Source organism: Dendrobates tinctorius, unplaced genomic scaffold (assembly GCF_039654945.1).
Source record: "Dendrobates tinctorius isolate UK_male_01 unplaced genomic scaffold, ASM3965494v1 ptg000155l, whole genome shotgun sequence".
NCBI classification, from domain to species: Eukaryota; Metazoa; Chordata; class Amphibia; order Anura; family Dendrobatidae; genus Dendrobates; species Dendrobates tinctorius.
The window spans coordinates 18338777-18358776 of record NW_027361822.1 but is presented as its reverse complement, the minus strand read 5'-3'; the positions used below and the strand labels follow the sequence as shown (position 1 = coordinate 18358776).

Sequence of the window (20000 nt, the reverse complement as noted above, 5' to 3'; positions counted from 1 at the left end):
GCCATCTCACAGTTCTTGGGCCTCTCCTGTCGTCCTGGTCACCAAGAAGGATAGTACAGCACGATTCTGCGTTGATTACAGGCGATTAAATGATGCCACCAAGAGTGATGCTTACCCCATGCCCAGGATTGATGATCTATTGGATCGTCTGGCCAGTGCCCAATTTGTGACCATGTTGGACTTGAGCAAGGGGTACTGGCAGATACCCCCTAACGGAGGATGCTCGGGAGCGCTTGGCCTTCATTACTCCATTTGGGCTTTTTGAGTTCCTGGGAATGTCCTTTGGGATGAAAACTGCCCCTGCTACTTTCCAGAGACTGGTAGATTGACTGTTACAACAATGTCAGGACTTTGCCTGTGCTTACTTAGATGACATTGCCATTTTTAGCACCACTTGGGAGGAACATCTTAAACACTTGGGCATAGTTCTAGACTGCATCCCTGTTGCAGGACTGACCATTCACCCTGATAAGTGCCAAATAGGGATGGCTGAGGTGCAGTACCTCGGGCATAGAGTAGGGGGTGGGACCCTAAGGCCTGAGCCTGGCAAGGTGGAAGCCATTAGCAATTGGTGTAGACCCCAGACTAAAAAGCAGGTACTTGCATTTTTAGGAACTGCTGGTTACTATCGCAAATTTGTTTCTAACTTCAGCGCCAAGCCCCTAATTGACCTGACCCACAAGAACATGCCTAGTAATGTGACGTGGAAGACTGCATTCGTGGATGCATTTTCAGCGTTAAAGACCGCCCTCATCACTGTGCCTGTCTTGGCTGCCCCTCATAAGCGCAGGATAATCGTGCAGACAGATGCATCCACCTTTGGGATTGGGGCAGTACTTAGCCAAGTGAAAGCCGCCAGATAAAAACATCCTGTTGCTTTTGTCAGTCAGAAACTACTGGATCGGGAAGTTGCCTATGCCACTATTGAAAAGGAGTGCCTTGCCATCGTATGGGCACTAAAAAAAATTGCAGCCATACTTGTATGGCAGAGACTTTACAATTGTTCCAGACCACAACCCCCTCATATTATCAGGGGACAATGGAAGATTGCTGCATTGGAGCTTGTCCTTACTACCCTACAGCTTCTCCATCCAATACAAGCAGGGAAGCCAACACCAGAACGCCGATGGACTGTCTCAACAAAAACCATAGGCTCCCCAGGCCGATCTACCCCTCCCACTGTACAAGGAACTATAAATGATTGAGCAATGTGGACTAAAGTGAGCAGGCCAGAGGTCTATGTAGCCCTCATGGCGTGCTCACTTATTATGAGGGGGGAGAGGTTGTGACGGTGTGATAGGCTGTGTGGATATAATTTTGTGTATATTTGTATTTCAATGATTTTCATAGTGTTTTCTTGTTCCCTTGTATCATTTCATGTATTCCCCATATTGTCTGGAGTCTCAATTACCTTCCAAAAGGCTGATAATTGAATTAACTCACTTACTGTCTGCAGCCTGACTGTACATAATGTGTTTATCTTTGTGTATTGATGTGTACTGATATGCTAATTGTGCATTGTATTATGAAACTAGTTTGTTGACTTCTAAAGAAGGAGTGGAATGTGAGGGTGTACTGAAGGACACTGGGTAATTCTAAAAATAGCTTACCTTTTTGGGGTATAAAAGATCCTGAGACGGAGAGACCACATCTCATCTCATCGCACAGCACGTCAGAGAGAAAGAGAAGCTTATGGACCCATTTTATCCTCTGGCTGCTGGTTATTGGACTCTCATCTCCCTGGACATTTTATCCTGTTACTGAACACCATTCTTGTTCTGGACTATTGTATCCTCAGTCTGGTGGATTGTTTATGGACCTTCTAATTTTGCCTATAATAAAGGTCTTGGGATTGTTCACACTTTCCTTGCTCTGTTGATTGTGTGATACCCGAGAAGGACCCCGTGACACGTGTCCTTAATCATAACCATGTCTGTGGTCAGTACAAAAGCAGAGTTAAACAGAAAAGGAGGAAAAGGAAATGAAGTGAGCGATTAATCCTGTAAATGAGACAATTCTTCTAATGACACAAAACATTCAAGAGAAATACATACACATAATATCATGGATGTAAAAAGATTAATTGAATAGTAATACACAATATCCGTTCTCTTACTCAATCCAGAAGGGACTCTGCAATTAAACTTGAAAATAACTTGCGCTTCCTTGAAATGCAATGCTTTGTCTCTATCACCGCCTCGATCGCTGGTGAGAACTTCCTCTAATGCAGGAACATGGAAAAAGTCTAAACAACCTTTATGGACAGACAAGAAATGGTGAGAAGCTCCTGACCACCTTCTTGTTGTAACATTTGTGGCATCATATATATGCTCTGCAATTCTCGTCCTGAGAGGTCGCGTAGTGCGCCCGACATATTGAAGATCGCACCGTGTGCATGTGATAACATAAACCACATAGGTTGTGCTGCAATTAATAAACGTGCGGTTCTCATGTGTATATGGAGCAGCTGTGGCTGTAATTTCATGTGAATTATCCATATACAGACATAAGCCGCATTTGTATGACCAGACAGAGAGAACCAGTTGTGTTTTGCTTTAACCTTTTGCCTCCCTGTGTGATCAGAAGGTGACATCATGTCACCGATAGTAATTCCTCTCCTGGATACAAAATTTACACCTTTTTCTAGCAGCTTTTTCAAGGTGTCATCAGCGTGTAACACAGGAAGATATTTTTTAATCACATCAGTAACTTGATGAAAATCATTGCTGTGTGTAGTTGAAATGGTTAAATTAGGCCGATTTTTGTGCAGTTTTTTTTTTGTTGCTGTTAATAATCTGCTCTACTTTTACTATCGGCCTTAATCTTTGCCTTTTCTAGCACATCAGTTGAATAGCCACGGTTTTTAAATCTGCGGTCAATAACAGCGCACTCCTTCAGAAAACCCTCTCTGTTAGTACAGCACCTTTTGGCTCGAATCTATTCTCCAGTCGGAACATTGTTCCCAACATGCCTGGGATGACCGCTGTGGGCAATATGGAGTTCCCAGCAGGAGGGTTACGGAATAAGGAGCAATCAATTTTACCAGGTATAATTGACCCATTGAGGTTGATGTCCAAATACAGAATCGACTTTTTTTCATGTTGGAAGTTGAAAAAAATATTAAATGGATTATTATTGATGTGTTGGACAAAATCATAAACTGACTCATCCGAACCCGACCATATTATTAAACCATCATCTATATATCTCATATAACCAATATAGAGAAGATGATTATGGATTTAGTTCTGTGTAGATAGAATTGTCCTCCCACCAATTCATGAAAATAATCACAATAGACGGGGAACATTTCGCTCCCATTGCAGAGTTTTGTCGTTACAGGAAAAACCTGTCTGAAAATTTCTAAGTAATTATTTTTCAACAAGAACCAAGTGGCATCCAATATAAACTCTTGCAGGCTTGTACTGTATATGGAATATTTCTCCATATAGATGCATATCGCATAAAGAGCTAAAGTGTGAGGAATCGCAGAATATAATGCATCTACATTGCATGTAAGCCAACTATTAGTGATTGTCCATTCCAAAGCATTCATGATATTTAACACGTTTAGAACCCTGGACAAAACTTGGGGAGCATCGCGTCAAAGGTCAAAGTCTCTCATCAACCCATTCACATAAATGTTCTGACAAAGAGTCAATACCCAAAACAATCGGTCGCATTGGGGGTGGGAATACCCCTTTATGTAGCTTAGGCAGTGCATGAAAAAGAGGTACTCTAGGTTTAAGAGGGCTGAAAAATTCAACTTGTTTCCGGTCCAAAATACCTAGATGTTCTCCTTCATGTAATATTGTATTTAGTTGGATCAGATGTTAGGCCATGTGCACACACTGCGGTTTTTGCTGCGGTTCTGCTGCAGTTTTGACCGCAGCAGAACTGCAGCAGTTCTGCAGACAGTGTACAGTAGCATGTTATCCTATGGGAGTAACATTCTGCTGTGCACATGCTGCGGATTTTTACCTGCGGAAAAGCTGCATTTTTTTTCCGCAGCATGTCAATTGTTTCTGCGGATTCTGCTACGGTTTGCCACCTATTCCATTGTCCAGGTGGCAAACCGCAGGGCTAAACCGCAGGCAAAACCACAGGTCATTTTACCTGCGGTTTTACCTGCGGTTCCGCAGATATGAATCCGCAGACGAATCTGCAGTGTGTGCACGTAGCCTTAGCGGCTTATATGTAGCTGAATCAGCATTTCACACACTTGCATTTCATACAATTTAGTGCCCATGATTACCACAGATCCACCTTTATCTGAATTTTTTATAATAACACGATCATTTGATTGTAGAGACTGTAAAGCACTTTTTTCTTTCTTGTTGGAATTTTCCTTTTTGGTTTTGCTCGCGGCATCCAAGTTTTTTAATTCGGCCTCCACTAGTGCTTGAAAATCATCCATGCAATTGCTCCTGCTTTGCACTGGATAAAAAGCAGGATTCGGAATTCTTTTCTTGAAATTAGCATCATGCAGCGATGAAATTGCAAGATCAGCATCAGACAAAGTTTCCAAATATCTAGCGGAAATTTGTTCAAAGAAAGTCGGCAAAAAAAAGAGTCAAAATTATGGGAAGGTATTACCTCTGAAATTTCCTGGCCTTCATTAGAATCAAAAAAATGTTTCTTTACAGTCATGTTACGAACAAACTTGTTTTTAAAGTGGAAAATAAATCAAAATGTGAACTAGGGAGAGAATTAAGTCCTTTACTGAGAACTTTTGTTTGGTCTTCATTAATTATAGTAGCAGACAAGTTTACTACAGTAAAATTCTCACCTTGATGAATTAAGTTCTCTTCTGGGTTAAATAGTGATGTACTTTATCTGTGGTGTTTACGGCCTGAACGCCTTTTTTTTTTTTTATAGGCTGTTTTTTCTTGGTTGTAGCATTTGTTAGCACTTACGAAAAAAAGGGACTCATTTAATGCCGTAGCTGACTCAACATCAGAAAAATCAAGTAGATGGATCACTAGAGTCTATTTCCGCGGAACTGAAAGCGACCCTTGGTGGAGTTTTTTCCAAATTATCTTTTGATTTCCTTTTTTCAGTATGGATTTTGGCGACTTCTCCTCGCATCTTGCAATGTGCCAATCATACACATGATTTGGGGAATAATCGATTGAATCCCGTTGGAATTTATTTTGTTTGATTTTTGTTGTATCATCTTCCAATTTAGTAAGATTTTCACTCATTTTCTTTTGAAAAGCCGTATACGCTGATGAATTGGCATAAGAGATTACAGAAGCTTCAATTTCTTTAATGTTTTTTCTAATTCGTCAAGTTTAGACTGCTCATATTTCAAAATAAGTTGAATTAATTTTAGTGAACAGTCTGATAAAATATCATCGCATAATTTCACAAATTCATCGTCCTCCACTGTGGCCGGCCTTTTTTTTTTTTTTTTTTTTTTTTTTTTAAAACGTAAACCATGGGGAATCATGCGATTGTCAACATAAGCTTGCAAGGTTTTAAAATCCCACCATGTTTTTAATCGTGATGACATTATTTTTTCCACATTCTGCACATGAGTGTTCAAATCAGGATTAGATAGGAATTCTTGGGCATTTGTCAATGAAAAAATAAAGGCAGCTTTGTTTAATCTAGCAGGATTATTTACATTAAAAATTGCTCATGGATTCGGTTGTTATATACTTCCCCGACCGCTAGGGTCAGAGTTAACGGGCAAATGTTTGGGAGCTTTGGCAGTGGAGCCCTTGTTGCAGACAATTAGGAGGTCGACTTTGGTTAAAGGGTTCAGATATGGCTTGGTGGAAGAAAAAATATCACTGTATGCAGATGATATGTTGCTTTTTCTGGAGGATTCCGGAGAGTCATTGTTGAAAGCAATGGAAATTATTAAACATTTGGCTCTGTATCGGGATTAGAAATTAACTGGGAAAAATCCACTGTCATGGCTGTAGATGATTGTGTTGTTGATTTGCCAGTGTCGGGGGAGTGTAGTAGGTTGGCAGTGGTGCGACAGTTTAAATACCTGGGCATTCAGGTAGCACTTCTGATTTCATGTTATGCAGATTTGAATCTGATTCCACTGCTGAGTAAGTTTAGGAGTAAAGTAGGGGCATGGTGTAAACTGTATATTTCTGTAGTGGGAAGAATTAATCTGATTAAGATGATTTTGATGCCCCAACTGCTGTACGTCTTGCACAATGCCCCTGTCTGGTTCCCGAAGAGGTGGTTTCGTACTATTGACTCTATATTTAGGATCTTGTGTGGGGGGAAAAAAGCAGCCAAGGATTAGACTTGAGATATTGCAGAGGCCCAAGGATGGAGGGGGACTGGCGCTTCCGAACCCTTGGATTTATTACTTAGTTGCTCAGGTCCAACATATGAGGGGGTGGAGGGATGTGTCTGGGGCTGGTTCAATACATAGGGCCTTGGTCCAGGTGATGGGGAGGGATCCCTTGGTTCATGGGTTGAAGGCAGGAAGTTTTAGGAGGATGGGTTTGATGTATCCTACTTTAGCACTTATACATAAAGTCTGGGAGGCAATTAAAAATATTAGGGGTTTGGAACACTTGACAAGTTTTTCCCCGATATGGCAAAACGAGACTCTACCGGAATTTGTTAAAATGGGAGAATTTAAAAATTGGATGAGACTGGGAATACAGTACATGGTTCAGGTGCAGGACGTGCAGGGACTGGTGCCCTTTGGAAAGTGGCAGGAAGATTATAGGCTACCGGAGGTCTGCAGATTTCAATATGAGTGGTTTAGGCATGCTTATGGTACGCAGAGTAGGACGATGAATATGGAGATTCACAAGGATATATATTTATTGATTATGTCTGTGCAGAGGGGGGGGGGGGCAAAAGGGGTAGTGTCGGGCATCTATAAGAATAAAATGCATACTTTTTTAAATAATTATCCTATTAGAGCACAGGGGAAATGGAAGGAGGAGTTGGGTAGGATAGAGGAAGATAAATGGGAAGTGATTTATGGAATATATACCCCAATTATTGCTGGGTGAACCGGGCAGACTCTCATAGATATATGTACTCCATAGAGTATATAGGACTCCTGAACAGTTGTGTAGGGCGGATCTGAGACAGACTTCTGAGTGTCCTCGGTGCTGAATGGAGGGGGATGGAATTCTCCGGATCCTGTGTTGTGTATACTGGGATATGTGGAGGAGGTTCAGGTACATAATAAATATAAGGTGGCAATAGATTATTATATATTGCGTGAAAACTGATAGCCAGACACTGGATAAATGAAGAGCCGCCGATGATGATGGAATTTTTCAGACAGTCTGACTTTATTGTGAATATGGAAAAAACATTTACGTTAAGAGAAAAGGCATAAGTACATTTGGGACCCTGTGGACACCTTGGGTGGAGAGAAGATGACCCTGAACTTAGGTGACACCATGCACTATTTGCTGCTCTTGTATGTAATGGGGGAGGGGAAGGGAGGGAGGGAATTTCTTGAACTAATGACCATTGTTAATGTTGTTCTCATTGTGATTTTTGTTCTATTGCTTTGTACCTTAAATTTGGTTAAATAAAAATGTATCTGATTTAAAAAAAAAAAAAAAAAAAAAAAAAAAAAATTTGCTCATCAGGTTGAAGACCTTCCACATCAAGGTTTGTCCAGGATTCTAAACATGTGTTTGGGTCGCCCTCCCAGGGCTGTGGGGTACTTGGTACCGGGTCGTCTCTCAGATGGGAATGTCACAGCAGCGGTGACCCGGTCCGTGGCCCTGGTCGCCCATGTAAAAGGGGGTTGAGTTAGTAATAAAGTTTATATGTGATTCGTGACGCCACCTGTGGTGTTCGGCAATGAAGATGTTAAGCCGACGCTGCAGACAGATCCTCTGGGACAGATGGTGTGGTGCAGCAATGATGGTGTAGCCCTCCACAGGCAGGGCTGTAGTCCCAAGGCAGTGTAGCTGAATGTTTAGGAAGAGGGTGCAGTGTTTGGCACAGTGATGTAGCAGTGTTGAAGATGTTGCAGGAAGGAGGCAAGGACACAACAAAGTGCAGTATCTTTACCTTTACTTGGCAAACGCAGTCCAGGGTCCTGGTTACAGATGGCACAGGAGCAGGCTAGCCTGGAAGCAACTCAGGGATCTCTCTATCAGATGGGTTGTGTAGTCTCCTTCCTAGCGCTGGCTTGAGGTACATCCAGTACTATGTTAAACTGAAGTTCCTCCTTCTTATCTTCTTTTAGAACTACCTGGTATGGCAGACAGCTGTAGCCCTCTATCTCTCTTAGCTCACCCTTCGCTGTTGTGCCTCCGAGTCTTAGGTGGGAATAGAGGATTTACAGCTTCCTATCCCTCTGGTGTCTGTTACAGGACCTTCAGTATCCATACAACCATGGAGACCAGTTTCCAGATCATGTGCTCTCACTGGGAGGGAGCTCTCTATCCTCAGCTCAACCTCCAGCTTCTCTCCACACACTAACTGACTCATTTCCCTTCCTGGCCCTCAGAGAGCACTCCTCCCCAAATTCTGGTTCAGAGCTCCCTCTGCTGGCCTGGAGTGGGAACTGTGTTGCATGACATGGTTAACTGTTTGAGAGACCCTTCATTGCCTCCAAGCCTGACATCACCCTCCCTGGATGAAGGCAGTGCCACTGTGGCGACCATACTCCTGGGGGCGCCATATGTTAAATATCATGAATGCTTTGGAATGGCCAACCACTAACATTTGGCTTACCTGCGATGTAGATGCTTTATATTCTGCGATTCCTCACACTTTAGCTCTTTATGCGATACACATCTATATGGAGAAATATTCCATATACAGTACAAGCCTGCAAGATTTTATATTGGATGCCACTTGGTTCTCGTTGAGAAATAATTACTTTCAATTTTCAGACAGGTTTTTCCTGTAACAACAAGGCTCTGCAATGGGAGCGAAATGTTCCCCGTCTATTGCGATTATTTTCATGAATTGGTGGGAGGACAATTCTATCTACACAGAACTAAATCCATAATCATCTTCTCTATATTGTTATACTGTATGAGATATATAGATGATGGTTTAATAATATGGTCCGGTTCTGATGAGTCAGTTTATGATTTTGTCCAATACATCAATAATAATCCATTTAATATTTTTTTCGCCTTCCAACATGAAAAAAAGTCAATTCTGTATTTGGACATCAACCTCAATGCGTCAATTATAGCTGGTAAAATTGAGTGCTCCTTATTCCGTAACCCTCCTGCTGGGAACTCCATATTGCCCACAGCGGTCATCCCAGGCATGTTGGGAACAATGTTATGTTGTGGGTTATGTTATCACATGCACACGGTGCGATCTTCAATATGTCGGGCGCACTACGCGATCTCTCAGGACGAGAATTGCAGAGCATATATATGATGCCACAAATGTTACAACAAGAAGGTGGTCAGGAGCTTCTCACCATTTCTTGTCTGCCCATAAAGGTTGTTTAGACTTTTCCATGTTCCTGCATTAGAGGAAGTTCTCACCAGCGATCGAGGCGGTGATAGAGACAAAGCATTGCATTTCAAGGAAGCGCAAGTTATTTTCAAGTTTAATTGCAGAGTCCCTTCTGGATTGAGTAAGAGAACGGATATTATGTATTACTATTGAATTAATCTTTTTACATCCATGATATTATGTGTATGTATTTCTCTTGAATGTTTTGTGTCATTAGAAGAATTGTCTCATTTACAGGATTAATCGCTCACTTCATTTCCTTTTCCTCCTTTTCTGTGTAACTCTGCTTTTGTACTGACCACAGACATGGTTATGATTAAGGACACTTTTGTTCAAAACGCGTGATCCTCAGGAATTATCATTTTAACCGCATGTTTTTTAAGGCATTGCAATAAACATTTACTGCCTTAATGTGAATAGAATCTAACACATAATTCACACCATTGAATGACAATTCATTAATCAGCTGTTGCTGCTGCTACACCACCATAGCCTTACAAATGGCTGCAGAAAATTGCATGCAAAAACCTGCATAGATGTGAATGAAATTTACTGCCTTAATGTGAATAGAATCTAACACACAATTCACACCATTGAATGACTATTCATTAATCAGCTGTTGCTGCTGCTACACCACCATAGCCTTACACATATGTGGATTCTAATTACCCACAATATGCAATATATGCAGCCATTGCTGCTACAGCACTACCACAGCCTCTCACCTCTCATATATGCAGGTTAAAATGACCCAAAGCATGAAAATAAATGTGAGGAATGCATTGCCAAATACATATTACCTAAGCAGTGTGCACAGTGGAGTTAGGCATAGAGTAGGATGCTGCTTCCCCGCACCCCAACGCACGTTTCGCCCCTGCTTCTTCCTGGGGGTGGAAGAAAGGGGCGAAACGTGCGTTGGGGTGCGGGGAAGCAGCATCCTACTCTATGCCTAACTCCACTGTGCACACTGCTTAGGTAATATGTATTTGGCAATGCATTCCTCACATTTATTTTCATGCTTTGGGTCATTTTAACCTGCATACATGAGGTGAGAGGCTGTGGTAGTGCTGTAGCAGCAATGGCTGCATATATTGCATATTGTGGGTAATTAGAATCCACATATGTGTAAGGCTATGGTGGTGTAGCAGCAGCAACAGCTGATTAATGAATAGTCATTCAATGGTGTGAATCATTGCAATAAACATGAAGTTTTAGCGTTTATTCTACAATCTATTTGGATGTCTGTTGCTGGAACCTTTTTGTTTGGTTTCAGTAGGCCAACATTTCAGAGTTTAAAATCATTTTTCAAGCTGGTGTTATAAAGTATTCTAATTTACTGAGATAATGACTTTTGGGTTTTCATTGGCTGTAAGCCATAATCATCAACACTAACAGAAATAAACACGTGACATAGATCACTCTGTGTGTAATGACTCTATATAATGAGTTTCACTTTCTGTACTGAAGAACTGAAATAAATTAACTTTTTTATGATATTCTAATTTTGTGAGAAGCACTTCTATATGGATCAATATGCATTAATATGATTTATCACAATAATGCATATATAGAGTAATAATCACTGTTAGATCTCTCAGGATTGAAGCATTAGAATCAAATTCCAATTTAGCAGTATAGGCACTAATAGATCCCTAGGTGAAATAAATAATTGCAGTCAGCTATACAGTCATGGTCAAAAGTGTTGGCACCCTTGGAATTGCTCCAGAAAATGACGTATTTATCCCATAAAATTATCACAATCTTTCATGTTTTGTTATACACATGTTTATTTCTTTTGTGTATATTAGAGCAACACAAAAAAACAAGAAAAAAAGGCAAATTGGACATCATTTTCACACAATACCTTAAAAAAAAAAAAGCCTGACAAAACTGTTGGCACTGTTCCAAAATTGTGGATTTTGGGGTTGTTTTACTGTCTCTGGCACTGGGTTCCCTGACTGTGCGCAAGGCATCATGAAATCTGAAGATTACCAGAGAATTTTGGGTTGCAGTGTGGTGCCCGGTGTCAGAAAGCTGGGTTTGCGTTCTAGGTCCTTAGTCTTGTAACGGGACAATGACCCCGAACATACTGCAAGAAGCATCCAGGAATGGATGGAAACTAATCATGGAGAGTTCTGAAGTGGCAAGCAATGAGTCTGGATTGAAATCCCATTTAACACCTGTAGACTAACAATTTTGTCCGACCCATTTTTGAGGTTGTAAGTGAAGTAATGTCCATTTTGCCTTTGTTTTTCTCTATTTTGTTGTGTTCCAATAATCACAAATGCTAATTTCACATTTGCGTTGGGCAGAGCTGCGGAGGGCTGAGTATTTCCTCCGTTAAGCACCTCCCACTGCCACACCTCTTCCATTCAGCTTCGCCTACGTCGGCATGCATCCTGCATACCTATCTTTAACATTGGGTACGTAGGCCGTGCGAATGTATGCGGATGTCTCCGCATGCGTCGTTTCGACGCTGCGCCGACTGAAACAAAATGCAACATGTTGTGTTCGACGCAGTTTGGCGCAGAGTCAGAACGACATGCCGACATAGGCGGAGCTGAATGGAAGAGATGCGGCAGTGGGCGGGGTTAACTGAGGAAGTACGCAGTCCTCCGCCGCTCTACCCAACGCAAGTGTGAAATTAGCCAAAGGAAATAAACATATCTATAAGAAGCTGACTGTAGATCCATATGATAACCTCATAGTATACCACACCAAAGCCAATTGAATGTCCAAATAAGTACAAAATATCCATAAAATGCTAAAATAGCAACTCCAAAAGCCCTAATCATGTGTAGGTAAAGTAATAAAACACAAATGAAAAATAGATGTAATATCACAATAAGAAAAATATTCTAAATGTAAAGAGTACCAAAAAGCGCTGATCTGATCACCTTTCATGAGCCTATAACAGCCGCAGATGGATCCGTGATCCACCTCGTGGCCGGCGTTCATGGGAGATTGTGACTTCTCCTATCCATAGCAGTGCTGAAGCCCTGCCATGTGTAGCACAGGCGATCGGATGATCACCGCTTCCAGTCTAAGAGAAATATTGGAGCTTGTAAAAAGATACAAAAAAAAGTTTACAAAAAAATAAACGAAAAAAATGCATATTTGATATCGCTACTTTTAGAAATGTCCGTTCTATCAAAGTACACTGCTCAAAAAAAAAAGGGACCACTCAAATAACACATCCTAGATCTGAATGACTGAAATATTCTCATTGAATACTTTGTTCTGTACAAAGTTGAATGGGCTGACAACAAAATCACACAAAAATCATCAATGGAAATCAGATTCATTAACCAATGGAGGCCTGGATTTGGAGTCACACACAAAATTAAAATTGAATGTAATGTCCTTAAAACAAGTCAAAATGAGGCTCAGTATTGTGTGTGGCCTCCACGTGCCTGTATGACCTCCCTACAACGCCTGGGCATTCTCCTGATGAGGCGGCGGATTGTCACCTGAGGGATCTCCTCCCACACCTGGACTAAAGCATCCGCCATCTCCTGGACAGTCTGTGGTGCAACGTGACGTTTGTGGATGGAGCGAGACATGATGTCCCAGATGTGCTCAATCGGATTCAGGTCTGGGGAAGGGGTGGGCCAGTCCATAGCTTCAATGCCTTCATCTTGCAGGAACTGCTGACACACTCCAGCCACATGAGGTCTGGCATTGTCCTGCATTAGGAGGAACCCAGGGCCAACCGCACCAGCATATGGTCTCACAAGGGGTCTGAGGATCTCATCTCGGTACCTAATGGCAGGCATGTGGAGGGATGTGCGGCCCTCCAAAGAAATGCCACCCCACACTATTACTGACCCACTGCCAAACCGGTCATGCTGAAGGATGTTACAGGCAGCAGATCGCTCTCCACAGTGTCTCCAGACTCTGTCACTTCTCTCATATGTGCTCAGTGTGAACCTGCTTTCATCTATGAAGAGCACAGGGCGCCAGTGGCAAAGTTGCCAATCCTGGTGTTCTGTGGCAAATGGGAAGAGCCCTGCATGGTGTTGGGCTGTGAGCACAAACTCCATCTGTAGATGTCGGGCCCTCAAACCATCCTCATGGAGTCGGTTTCTAACCGTTTGTGCAGACGCATGATATATAAGTATATAGGTGGGCACCACGGAAAATATGACATGAATATGATAACTGAGTGCAACACTGTGCCAAGAAGATTAAATAAAAAAAGGGAGAAAAGAGACACAGGATAACATGCACACAACAGCAGAATGTCCATGTGAAAAATGGCTTTTATTGACATACAATAGCCAGAGAGATCCAAGTGTACAATAACAACAATTAAAAAACACAAATGGAACAAAAGTGGGCAGGTATGCAGTATACAAAAGAAGAAATGTTTATATCAATAAGTGTTTCAAAATTTGCATTCACAACAATGCCCTCTGTCACCATATAATATGCATAACATGTTTGGTATAAACATATGGACAATTTGCAGCAGTAAAGTCTGATCAGTCTAATAGTCACGTGTAGGTATGTTCCATTTGTGGTTTTTAATTGTTTTTATTGTGCAGACGCCTGTGGTAATTTTGCAGGGCTCTGGCAGTGCTAATCCTGTTCCTCCTTGCACAAAGGCAGAGGTAGCAGTCCTGCTGCTGGGTTGTTGCCCTCCTACGGCCCCCTCCACGACTCCTGGTGTACTGGCCTGTCTCCTGGTAGCTCCTCTGGACACTATGCTGACAGACACAGCAAACCTTCTTGCCACAACTCACATACATGTGCCATCCTGGATGAGCTGCACTACCTGAGCCACTTGTGTGGGTTGTAGAGTCCGTCTCATGCTACCACGAGTCTGAAAGCACAACCAACATTCAGAAGTGACCAAAACATCAGCCAGAAAGCATTGGTACCGAGATGTGGTCTGTGGTCCCCACCTGCAGAACCACTCCTTTATTGAGGGTGTCTTGATAATTGACAATTATTTCCATCTGTTATCTATTCCATTTGCACAACAGCATGTGAAATTGATTGTCAATCAGTGTTGCTTCCTAAGTGGACAGTTTGATTTCACAGAAGTTTGATCTACTTGGAGTTATATTCTGTTGATTAAGTGTTCCCTTTATTGTTTTGAGCAGTGTATAAAGTAAACGAATCCAATCGGTAAATGGCCTAATGAAACAATAAATTGAAATGCCTGAATTGCGTTTTTTTGGCCACTGCAAAATTGCAATAACAGGCAATAAAAACACTGTATCTACCCCAAAATGTTATCAATAAAAACGTCAACTCAGGGAGCAGAAAATAAGCCCTCACACAAGCACCAAATCCAATAAAAATGGAACTGCTAGGGGTCTCAGAAAATGGTCACATAAGCTAATTTTTTTTCACCACTTAGGCTATGTGCACACGTAGCAGAAAATTTCTGCTTAAAAACCTGGACTCCCTTCCCAGAAACCGCGTTTTTTTCTGCGCGTTTTCCGCGTTTTTTTTGCGCAAAAAAAGCGCGTTTTTTATGCGTTTTTTTCCGTGCGGTTCCTAACACATAGAAATAGCCAGAAATGCGGAAAAATCCTCGAAATTAATGAGCATGCTGCGTTTTTTACCGCAAAGCGTTTTTTTGCGGTAAAAAGCGCATCAATATGCACAAAAATTGGAAAATGCATAGAAATGAATGGGAAGCTTATTTTTAGCGTTTTTATAGCGGATTTATAGGCAAATTCGCTAAAAAAACGCTGTGTGTGCACACAGCCGTACCGTAAATAAAAAAGAACCCATATATGTTTGGTATTTACGAACTCAGAATGACCTAAGTAATCATGTTGCCAGGTCAGTTTTAGCATTTAGTGAACATGGTAAATAGAAAACACAAAACAGAAATGTGGAATTGCACTTTTTTTTTGCAATTTTACCACATTTGGAATTTTTTTTGCCTGTTTTCCAGAACGATATATTTAAAAAATTGTTTTATTCAAAACAACAACTCGTGCTACAAAAAACAAGCCCTCACATGGTTATATTGACAGAAAAACTAATATATGTCTCTAGGAAGAAAGGAAGAAAAAATGCAGTTGCAAAACATGGAAAATCGCAAGGTCATGAAGGGGTTAAAAAAGGTTCATAAAAGCAGAAGAAACCCACTCCAAGTCACTCACCTATTCTTAAAAATAAAGGAATTTTAAAAGTTAGCATATTTGTTATTCCCATCATAGCATAGATTCATACAACCACTTTTTTATTGGCAAAGTTTTGAATTTTTATACGCCACTAAGCCACCGGCTTATCAAGGTGAAGAACAAGATGGCAGTGGAGGCAGGAATAGAGGTCTGTCCTCTTCAGCGATGATTCCAGTTTTTGTCTTGAGTACAACGATAGCGAGAGATTGGTCTGGAGACTATGATGACCATGCAGTGAGGAAGCCTTAACGAGGGAATGTCACGCTGGTCCTACTCCCATGATTATACTGTGGGGTGGCATAATGTACGGTATCCGGACCCCTATAATCTTTATTGCAAGTACACTAATAGCTCGGCGTTGCAGTGATCTGGCCAGTTCTCCAAAGTATCTCAGGAGATGTATTTCTACCCACACAACACCAGACTGCATATTGCTTGTGGTACTGTGAGCTGCCTGCGTGGTCTAAACATGCTCTCATGTTCTGCAGCGTCTCCTGACTTCTCTGCCATTGAGCATTTCTGAGACATCATTGGTTGGCAATTGCAAATTGAGCTGCCAGCAGCAGATCTTGAGGATTTTCTGGCCCATGTGCATTCAGTGCGGCAGAACATTCCTCATACGACCATTAATAACCTCATTGATAGCAACCATAGCATGTAAGCGCATTTTTATACAAGCCACTGATACTCAATACAGAAAAGATAGAGATGTTTTGAAAATTTTGTTTCCATTTTTTATAATTTCAAAATTACTAACATGTATTTCGATATTGTGATTTCTATAACTTCACAACTTTTCTTTCTGGATGCTACAATTTCAATATTGAGGAGTGTGGAAAGTCTGACATATTGTGAGTCGACCGCAGATAGTTTTTTTAAAGCCAAATGCAGCGATGGACATACTGTATTTTATTTGAAAGGCAACAACCCCTTCAATGGTATTGGTCAGTTCTGCCATGATCATGCTTACCAGCAAGGTTGTGCAAACTGTGGAAAGCTGATGATGGTCTAAACAGACAGTGGATCCAAGAAATATCTGGTAGACAGACATGCAGGGTCTCCCGAATAAACAGGAATTAGTCGTTGACTGGCATTTTACAGTTTATGAAGTTAACAAGTAATCCAGGTCATGCAGAGTAGTGAGGCAGATGGATGTATAAGCATTGGATGAGTCAAGAAGCAGTTCAGGAGCAACCCAAGATCAATTTTTAGCATTGATTCATTCCATGTCTATTGAAAAATAAATATACATTTATTTTTTTGGCAGATAACTGGACCGTGATCTCAGAGAATTACCAGATATTTTCACATTTTAATGCAAATGATCCTGGTATCACAGCTGATACTTTTGAAGAGCATCCCTTTACACCAGACATACCTCTCGTCCTTCGTAATAAAAATAGATATAACAAAAGGGATGGTGAACATCCAAGAACACATACAAGAAAGAAGCCATTTTCATGTTCGGAATGTGGGAAATGTTGTAGATCAAAATCTGATCTTACTAAACATCAGAGAATTCACACAGGGGAGAAGCCATATTCATGCTCAGAATGTGGGAAATGTTGCAAAACCAAATCTGATCTTACTAAACATCAGAGAAGTCACACAGGGGAGAAGCCATTTTCATGTTCAGAATGTGAAAAAAGTTTTTCAAACAAATCCTCTCTTGCTCAGCATCAGAAAATTCACACAGGGGAAAAGCCATTCTCATGTTCCGAATGTGGTAAATTTTTTAATCAGAAGACAAATCTTGCTGCACATCTGAAAATTCACACAGGAGAGAAGCCATTTTCATGCTCAGAATGTGAAAAAAGTTTTTCAAACAAATCCTCTCTTGCTAAGCATCTGAAAATTCACACAGGGGAAAAGCCATTCTCATGTTCCGAATGTGTAAAAAGTTTTTCATACAAATCCTCTCTTGCTAAGCATCTGAAAATTCACACAGGGGAAAAGCCATTCTTATGTTCAGAATGTGCAAAAAGTTTTTCAGACAAATCCTCTCTTGCTCAGCATCTGAAAATTCACACAGGGGAGAAGCCATTTTCATGCTCAGAATGTGGTAAATTTTTTAATAAGAAGAGAAATCTTGCTACACATCTGAATATTCACACAGGTGAGAAGCCATTCTCATGTTCAGAATGTGTAAAAAGTTTTTCAGACAAATCATCTCTTGCTCAGCATCAAAAAATTCACACAGGGGAGAAGCCATTTTCATGCTCAGAATGTGGTAAATTTTTTAATAAGAAGAGAAATCTTGCTGCACATCTGAATATTCACACAGGTGAGAAGCCATTTTCATGCTCAGAATGTAAAAAAAGTTATTCAAACAAATCCACTCTTGCTCGGCATCAGAAAATTCACACAGGGGAAAAGCCATTCTCATGTTCAGAATGTGGGAAATGTTTTATGATGAAATCTGATCTTACTAAGCATTGGAAAATTCACACAGGGGAGAAGCCATTTTCATGCTCAGAATGTGGGAAATGTTGCTTAACGAAATCTCATCTTACTAAACATCAAAGAATTCATACAGGGGAGAAACCATTTTCATGTTCAGAATGTGGTAAATTTTTTAATCAGAAAACAAGTCTTGTTACACATCTGAAAATTCACACAGGGGAGAAGCCATTTTCATGCTCAGAATGTGGGAAATGTTGCTTAACGAAATCTCATCTTACTAAACATCAAAGAATTCATACAGGGGAGAAACCATTTTCATGTTCAGAATGTGGTAAATTTTTTAATCAGAAGACAAATCTTGCTGTACATCTGAAAATTCACACAGGGGAGAAGCCATTTTCATGCTCAGAATGTGAAAAAAGTTTTTCAAACAAATCCTCTCTTGCTCAGCATCAGAAAATTCACACAGGGGAGAACAGGAAAGATGTATATCTTTGTACCGTGTTAGCCAGTAGATAGAAAAATATTCAGAATTGAGAGTCCTCAGTGGTTGATACCTTTTAATGGCTAACTGAAAAGATGGTAACACATCGCAAGCTTTCGAGACTACTCAGGTCTCTTCATCAGGCATAGACTAATACAAAATCTAAAGAGTCACATATTTATGCACAATACAGCACAGAAAAAATGCAATAGATGAGACAAGTGACGTGAAGCAGAATTATGATTATGGGAGAGAGAGAAACATAAATATTGGACCAGTTCATAGATAAGGAGTCTGCATGTTTTATTGTCCTCTGATTGGGGTTTCCTAATGTGTTGTGATGCCCCCACAAGGTCTTAGGAGCAAATTCCTTAATTGATGTAAAAAGACATACCGTAAATCCATGCGACACATTCATTCCAGGATTGAGAGTGTCAAAGATCTTCATAAATTTATACTCACAGACTCTTCTCTCTCTCTGAGATGTGAAGTTACCTTTCAATACCAGTAATTTCATATCCCTGGTGTTGTGGTCCATCATACAAAAATGTTTTGCCACAGGTAGATCCATTCTTTTTTCTCTTATTGTGTGATGATGAGCATTCATCCTTGTTCTAAGCTTTTGCCCTGTCTCCCCCACATGCAGACCCCCAGTTGAACATTTAGCACAAATGTTTAAGTACACCACATTAGATGTAATGCAGCTGAAAGTACCTGGGATCTTGTAGTCCTGATGTGAATTGGGGATCTTTATTTTGTCCGTGGTCATTATAAATGAACAGGTTTTACATTTTTTCTGGTTGCAAGGAAAGGTTCCTCCAGCTGTAGGAGAGGACAGGGAGCTTCTGACAATGATGCTTCTTAGATTTGGGGGCTGCCTAAAGCACAGTAGTGGGGGGTCTGGAAAAATGGATTGTAATCAGGCATCTTTTTGTAGTAAAGGTTGTAATTTCCGTCCAGCTCCCCTTAGCACTTCCAGATTTGGGTTGTAGGTGACTACTAGAGGCTACCGGTTATTTTCTTCTTGAGCTTTGTAATGTAGCAGGTGATTCCTTGACATTCTGGTGGCTCTTGTAATTTGGTTTTCAATTGTTCTTGGATGGTAGCCCTGATTCAAAAAGGTCTTTTTGAGGCGACCAAGTTGTTTGTCTCTATCCATGGGGTTGGGGTCTGTATGTGGGGGAGACAGGGCAAAAGCTTAGAACAAGTATGAATGCTCATCATCACACAATAAGAGAAAAAAGAATGGATCTACCTGTGGCAAAACATTTTTGTATGATGGACCACAACACCAGGGATATGAAATTACTGGTATTGAAAGGTAACTTCACATCTCAGAGAGAAAGAAGAGTCTGTGAGTATAAATTTATGACGACCTTTGACACTCTCAATGTTGGAATGAATGTGTCGCATGGATTTATGTCTTTTTACATCAATTAAGGAATTTGCTCCTAAGACCTTGTGGGGGCATCACGACACATTAGGAGACCCCAATCAGAGGACAATAAAACATCCAGACTCCTTATCTA

General features: G+C 40.9%; 1 pseudogene; it reads left to right on the top strand.

The window, feature by feature from the left end:
• Positions 1-18719, top strand: part of LOC141051182 (uncharacterized) — a 106528-nt pseudogene extending 87809 nt beyond the window's left edge.
• Positions 18720-20000: the final 1281 nt, after the last annotated feature.